General features: G+C 43.7%; 1 pseudogene; it reads right to left on the reverse strand.

The window, feature by feature from the left end:
* Positions 1 to 327: 327 nt before the first annotated feature.
* On the reverse strand, positions 328 to 1,061 carry LOC142443366 (geranylgeranyl pyrophosphate synthase pseudogene; annotated as a pseudogene).
* Positions 1,062 to 7,811: the final 6,750 nt, after the last annotated feature.

The raw sequence follows: 7,811 nt of genomic DNA on the forward strand, positions 1-7,811 counted from the left end.
TGTTTTGCCTCGGTGTGGTGGAGTCAGATAGGGCCGAATTCTAACATTGTGCCTCCAGTGTTGTCTCCTGTAGAGCTATGTGTCAGTAAGGGATGCTATATCACATAGTGGGTCCTGCCATAGGGTCCTCTCTGTGGATTGGTTGCTGTGAGTGGGGATATTGTCCTCAAGGCTTGCTGGGCCAGGGTGTGTTCCACTATCTTTTCCTAGTCCCTTCTTTCAGAGTATTCTGAATCTATTCAAAAGAACCTACATTTTCTTGCACTGAGTAAGGTGGTGTGGCTGGCACCCGAGGGTGGAGAATTGTATGAAGTAGGGCAGGGAGGTTCAGTATTTCTTAACATCTATGTTTTTGATTCTCTGATGCAAAATGTTCTGTACCTGGGTGCTTCCAGACCTTGACTAAATAGCATGAATTGTAGGAAACGAGAGTTTCCTTTCAGTTAGATCTTCAAAAAGCTTTTGTTTTTACTATAGTTTTGGGAGTGTGCATTAGCATAATCATCCCTAATTTGGAAAAAGAGCCCACGTATATTACATAGAGGCTTTACGTCTTCTTTGTAATCAGAGAACAATTGCAAGAGTCCTCCCGTTAAAGGGTCCACTGGTCCTTTGTGGGACCATGGCTTTATATTCCTCTTCAGTGGGACAAGAGCAATTGTCCCTCCAAGGGTAATTGTCTAGGTCTTGTTCCTGATGGAGTTCTAAAAGACGGTGGGTAAAAAGTTTCCCTGTTTTCCTGTATCTGAGTGATCAAGGGTCAAGAATTTCCCCAAAGAAATAACATATACATAAACAGCAAGTGTGACAAAAGGAATTTTATTGATACTGTGAGCCACTGTCAAGCCAGGTCTAAGTTCTCAGTTGTCTTTGTTATCATCAGTGAGCAAACTGGCTTTATGAGACACTTTGGTCACTTCACTAATAACCTGTAGTTTGTCTTCTGGAACTTTCAGTCAATGATTAAAAGCTTCAGAAAGCTTGATTTTTACTTGTTTACCTGGTAACTGAAGTAAGTTGGGTTCTAGAAGACTTCTTTGGATTCTTTCTTGAGCAGTCATCACTATTTTATAATTTCAGAGCAGATGGTTTAAAGTGGCTATCATGGCTTGCTCGGTACGGGTCTGGAAGTGGCTGTGCTCAGGATTAAGTTCCCACTTCACAGCTTAGACCACAGTTCCCTCTGACCCCGATTTGACTCCCTGCCCTACTTCATACAATTCTCCACGCTCAGGTGCCAGCCACACCACCTTACTCAGTGCAAGAAAATACATCATCCAGTCCCCAATGTAATTGTTCTTAATAAGTTACTTTATTTAAAACATATTTCTTATTGCAGTTGGTGTTTACTAATAATTCATTTATTTGGAAGGACGGGATCAAAATTATCCTACTTTGGAAATATATTAATATCCAAATACATTTTCCACACTTTGTAACACAGAAAGCTGGGTTCCTGGATGCTGTCATTAGGAAAATATGTTTGAAATTCTTTACATTTTCAGGGCAAGTAAAATCTTTAGTGCAGCTCTTCCAGACAATGTTTCTAACTCCCACAAATGACCTTTCCCTGCTTGGGTCTATTCGGAAGGTTTGGGGGCAATATTGATGGGGTTCACCTGAGTAATTCAGAATAGGATTCCCTAGAGAGGATCCCACTTTCTATAAAATGAACCACATGAAAAGCAGGAAGGATGGCATTGCCCACAGGAGTCACGGATGGATGAAATTCTCCAGTCCTATGATCCCTGCACAGTGGACTCCCCGATCCAGATGACAGCTACTCCATCAGAGACTGAGCGTGGAACCGTGATGCAATTCCCAATCCACAGAGTAAATTAACATAACTGTTCTTGTGCAGGAGGCTTGCTTAATGGACTCAAGTGTCTCTGGGGGTTCCTTCAGAACTTTGGGCTCACTCACTCTGGAAACTGGTGCCGAGTGCCTCCCGGATGAGGCTTGCTGGAGTTGGGTGCCGCAAGGTGCTTGAGTGGAATGCCTTCCATTTGATATTTATAACAGAGTGGTATGCACTTCCGGCATATATTAGCGACTTGACTGAACTTTACATGTCCTCATAAAGAACTCAGTGACGTTTCCACTGGCACTACTCTTACTGGAGTTGCTCTGAAGGAGTTGCCACGGGTCATATCAAAAAGGAAGAACTTTATTGTGCCCACACGTGTCGCAGTGAGTCTGTATCCAGAAAATGAGCCTTCACACCTGGGGTATTGAGGACTTTCACAGGAAATGGGTCACTCACAGGAGGCTGTTGGGGATTGGCAGGCCAGTGGAGGACAGCAGCTAAAAAAGGCAGATGAGGTTATATTAGTGGAGGGTGTGCTAGCAATGTCAGGGGCTTCCTTTGAGGCCTGTTGTCTCTGGAGCAATGAGTTGTTCCTGCCGCATTACAACTTGTCCGTGAATTGTGCAGCTATTACAATGGATAGTAGAACTGAGATATGTTCAATAGTGAACAGTAAGATATTGTCCTATCCATAAGAGTTTAGGAAGTTAGTCTCTTCTGTATACAAGGAAAGAACGTTGTCCTTAGTTCACAGGGACACACAGAGCTCTCTCTCGCACTGGGGAAACTTTTCTCAAACCCAGGAGTGCAGGAGCATCTGAGTGGAGAGTGACCATTTCTCCCGGGCAAGGCATCCTTCCTCATGTGTGACATTCACAGTGTCATTGGCTGTGCGCTACAATCCGTAGTGGTTCCCCACTGAGTATTTGCATCTTCTAGACAACCCCCAGCGTCACTTGAGGAGAAGCAATGGAAGCGCTGGGAGGTGATCATTTCCTCTGGATTTCCACCTCTCCTTACATGTGGTCCACTTCAATTTCCTCTCTGTCAGGACCAGGGAAACACAGGAACAACTGGATTCAAAGGCAGCTGATGTACAGAGTCCTCTCTACACAATGTTCTTGTATCACTTCCGAACCCCCACCTGCAAAAAACTCTTTCGGCCATGGAGAGAGGAGGGTTTTAAGCTTGGGCAGGTCAGTGCTGCTTTCAGTGAGGACTGGAGTTTGTGAGCAACGCAAGATCCTCCAAGAGGAGAACATGGTGTGGCTGTGTCTACTTCTCTTCCTGGTGGCTGCAGCCCCAGGTGAGATCGTCCCTGATTTTAGAGATCAGAACAAGGCACGGTAGGTCTGTCTGGAACTCACTGTGGTTTTCTTTGTTCCCAGGTGTTCTGTCCCAGGTGCAGCTGCAGGAGTCAGGGGCCGGACTGGTGAAGCCCTCACAGACCCTGTCACTCACGTGCACAGTCTGTGATTCTCCATCACCACCAGTGGTTACTGCTGGGAGTGGACCCGCCAGTGCACAGGGAAGGGGCTGCAGTGGACTGGGGAGATTTGTGCTAGTGGTAACACTTACTACAGCTCTTCCTTCAAGAGTAGCAACTCCATCTCTAGGGACACAGCCAGGAACCAATTCTCCCTGTAAGTGAATTTACTAACTGCTGAGGACACAGCTGTGCATTATTGTGCAAGAAACACAGGGAGGGGAAGTTAGTGTGAGCCCAGACACAAGCCTACGCTGCACGCTGACGAAGGCTCAGGCTGAAGGTTGTGCCCAGAGCCCAAGTGTCAGAGCTCATACCCAGGTGCGCGGAGCTGGTGTTAGGAGAAAAATCACACCAGCTCTGTGCTCTGCTTGCTGTTCTTATGTTTTCCCACTGCTCTGCTCTTCTTTTTCCCTCTATGATCAAACAGTGATCCATAGCCCTCTGCCCCCATCCTGCCTTCATAACTTCTATTTCAAACAAGCTAACAAACAAAAACAAAACTTTCTAATCTGTTTTCTTCACATATGGGGTCTTAAAGGATTGTTTCCAAACAAGCAGCCCTCTAAGTGAGATGTCAACTAAGCTTACATGGAGGAAGCACACCATCATCACTGAAGGATGGTAAACCATTTAATCTGAAGTTGAAGGAGGATCTAGAATCAAAGACTAAATTGTGATGGTTGAGAGTGGTAGCCCAAGATTCATTTGTCGAACTTCATAGGAAATAAGTCTCTGGAGAAGTCCCTCCATCTACAATTGAGGCATGGAGAAAAGTGGTTATCTAACAGAGAGCTTTGGAGAGATGAGTATAAAGGATCAAAAACGTCAATCTGGCTTGAACAGTTACAACATTGTCAGTAGATTCCGCCTGCTCTACTGATGAGGCCAACCCTTATCTGGTGTCCTACATTTTCTTTATTTTTGGTTTGTGGTATTTGCTTTGGTTTGTGCTTGTCCATATTAGAATGTATCTCAGAGGTGTTATGTCTTTGGAGGTCACCTTCTTGAATTTGTGTTATATGTTTTTCCATTTTTTGTTATATGCATCCTATGATTGATGAACCCATAGAGACAGCAAGGAGAATAGGGTTTCAGAAGGAGGGGGCACAATGGTGGAGGGGGGTAAAGGGGAGACAATGTCAAGGAGGCCATGCACAAAAAGAATGTTTGGAAACCGTCATAGCAATTGTACAACTCTGCTGAATGTTTTAACTATCGAATTATATGATATCTATCATATTATTATTATTATGTATAATAAAATAAAACCTGGCTTCTTCAATAGTGTACTTCTTAGTTGGGGCATCATTGAGCATTCTCATAATGCAGAACTCTGACAAACCCTTCCTCAGCCAGGTGATCAAGGTCAAATTAACACTGATAAGTTTGTGACGGTGTATATACTGTCACAATAACATAGACAGTTTCCAATCAGGCTATTCTCCAAAACAAATCAACAACAACAACAAACAAAAAAAAACAAAATAAAACCTGACAAACACCGTCAGAGCTGTCAAGACAATTTTAAAAATAGAAAGGAATTCCTCAGAATTTGTCACAATAGAGAGCAAGCTAAAGGGGCATGATGACTAAATGTAATATGATGTCTTGTATGGAATCCTATGGCAGGGATAGTACCTTATGTAAGATTTAAGGAAATCCAAACAAATCATAGATTTTAATTCATAACAATGTATCAATATTGGTGTTTGATGATTAATATGTGCCATTATAATGCAAGGGAAAATCAGGAAAGGCTGGGAGGTAATGGTTTGGGGGAGATTATATAGGTATATCTTTCTATTATCTTTACTGGTAAAATTAAAAATAAATTAATGAGTTTACATCTCTGCCATTGTATTAAACATGCAGAAACTGGTCCGAAGTCCATTCCTTCCCACTGATCCGCTGCCATGAAGTCATTTCTGTCTCACACCAGTGGATGGGAGAGCAGTGCTTCCCCGCTTCTCTGAAAGGGTGTTTCCAAAAGAAGCACCATGATACACTGTTCTCTTTAGGAGAAGCTGACAGATTTGAACCACAAACACATATAGTTACCACGCCCATGTTTGACCCGTTGCACCACCAGCAATCTTTGATGTAAATTTGACCTCATCCCTCCATCTTCCCAATAAACAGTTTGGTTCCTTGGAGGCAACTTTATAAAGTTCTCTTCAAATAACTCGAGTCACTCCAGGCAGTGTCATTCCAAGGGCACTTTCCCATGGACTCGGCGACATTATAAGCTTCCAGAACCTCTTTTGCAAGCCTTCCAAGTCCAACATTTCAAGTAGCCAGTGAATCAGAGTTAATGATCCTGATTACATGATTGCCCAGTTGATAGGAATCTATGAAGAACTGATATGAACTAAGATGATATCCATTCAATATGTTGGTACATAAAATCTTGAGGGAAAATGTACATTTTTCAAAAGTGAATAATTGCAGTTTTAAAATGTGGTTTATTGTATTGGGTTACACATTTCACCATTAAGTTTGAATGAACCAGGAAAAGAAAATTCTGGAATCTGTTCTTCTAGATCCTTTTGAATAAATTTCTCTCTCCACTATCTTCCCAGTAACTTACCAGGTGTTGGCAGATGTTGCTGTTGCCTCCACCTGCAACCCAGAGGTTTCTCACAGGCTGCAGCATCCAGCTCCTACAGCTGGGTTTGTGCCTTCTTCTAGAGAGAACTGTCCTCAGTCAAAGCTGCTCCTTAGGTTGAGGTGTGTGCCCTCTGTACCATGGGCTGACCCAGTGTCCACAAGTTCCTCTTCTGGCTCAGGACAGGATGAGTTTGCAGGGGAAGGTATGAGAGCAGCAAGAGCCCTTGCTGTCTGTCCTGGTTGTTCATTGACACGTGTCCCCCATTCGCCAAAAGACAGCTTCTTGAAGAACACAGAAATTTGGGCATCCCAAGGCCATCAGGACGTTTTAAAGAGAGTTGTCATATGATAGGCACTCTTCCTGGGCACAGAAATCGATCAGAACCTTCACCCACAAACCCACGGCAATATTGCTGCTGTTGTTAGAAGTTGTCCATCAGTTCCGACTCCTATCCACCCTGTGTAGAGGAGAATGAAACGCTGCCCGAGCCTGTGCCATCCTCAGAATTGTTCTTCTTGTTGGAGCCACTGTGTCCATCATCTTCTCAAGGGTCTTCCTCCTTTTGCTGCCTCTCCACTTTACAAGGCATGAGGGCCTTCTGCAGAGACAAGTCTGTCAGATAACATGTCCAAAACCTCACCATGCTTTCCTCTGAAAAGAATTCTGGCTGTACTTCTTTGAAGATGAGTTTATGGATTCTTTTTTTAGGACATGGCACTTTAAATATTTTTAACCAACATCAAAATTCAAATGTGTCAATTCCATTCTGGTCTTCCATTTTCCATGTGCAACTTTAGCATGCATAGGAGGTCATTAAAAATGCTTGGCTTGGGTGAAGTGCATCTTTTTGGTCACAGGACCACTTGGTCCCCAGGAGTCATGAACCAGACTGCAGTTTCCCCAAGCAGCGTTGTGATAGCATACCTCTCCAAGACTGACTTCCCTCCCCTATCACAGTTTCTAGCACTCCACTCGTGTCCCCGCCTCACCATTCACAAACCTGCTGCCTCTCTGCTCTACTCCAAGAACAACGGGTTCCTCCTCACCCCTGGATATTCATGTTCCCTTCTCCCTACATTTATTCCTCCTCACAGTCTTACCACGTTGACTTTCAACATGAGAGGCACTGGAAGAATCCTAACAGTAACACCTTCCCTGATTGCAGGTCCTAAGGTGAAGGACACAGAAAACAATGAAGTGCTCATTCCTGTACTTTGCTGAATCTAGTTCTGATTCACAGCAACCTGACACAGCCCTGCCCCCTGCCTCTTGCCGCACCATAATGTGCTTTTTTTCCCCTCTTGGGTCACTCTTTTCATATCTCATCCTTAAGAATTTTTCAGGCCACTTTTTTTTTTCACAATGTGGCATCTCCCCTATACTCTGCACTGAGCATGCTGAGTCACATTTTACCATGAACATCTCAGCATGCAGTTCTGTGCTTCCTTTGGGAGATACGCCCTGCAGTTGCTTGTCCCAACTCAGCCTTCTCTGAAATGAAGAGGAGGCATCCATAGAATGATCCTACACCATTCCGATGTTGCCTTGCAAAGGATCAGAAGCAAAACCTGAGCTTCTGTCAATTAAAAAAGACAAATAAGCATATTTTGAAATGCTTCATTATATTTTTGGTACTTTTCCTGTCATTTGTCCTAAATCATGCATTTTTAAATGCTGGGTTTTCCTCTTATAGCTTATGAAGAAAGTTTTCCCCAATTTGTCCTTAATTATCTGTCCCCAAGACAAAGGAACTTGCATATGGACGGTGCACTGTCAGACAGTGTTCTGTTGCTGTGAATAGGGTCACTGTGGGTCAGAACTGACTCAGTAGCACCTATCCACAACAACCACCACCACATGACCGTGAATTACAATCTTGCCTTCATTCAGGACACAATGCTTTAGTG

Source organism: Tenrec ecaudatus, chromosome 3, assembly GCF_050624435.1.
Source record: "Tenrec ecaudatus isolate mTenEca1 chromosome 3, mTenEca1.hap1, whole genome shotgun sequence".
NCBI lineage: Eukaryota > Metazoa > Chordata > Mammalia > Afrosoricida > Tenrecidae > Tenrec > Tenrec ecaudatus.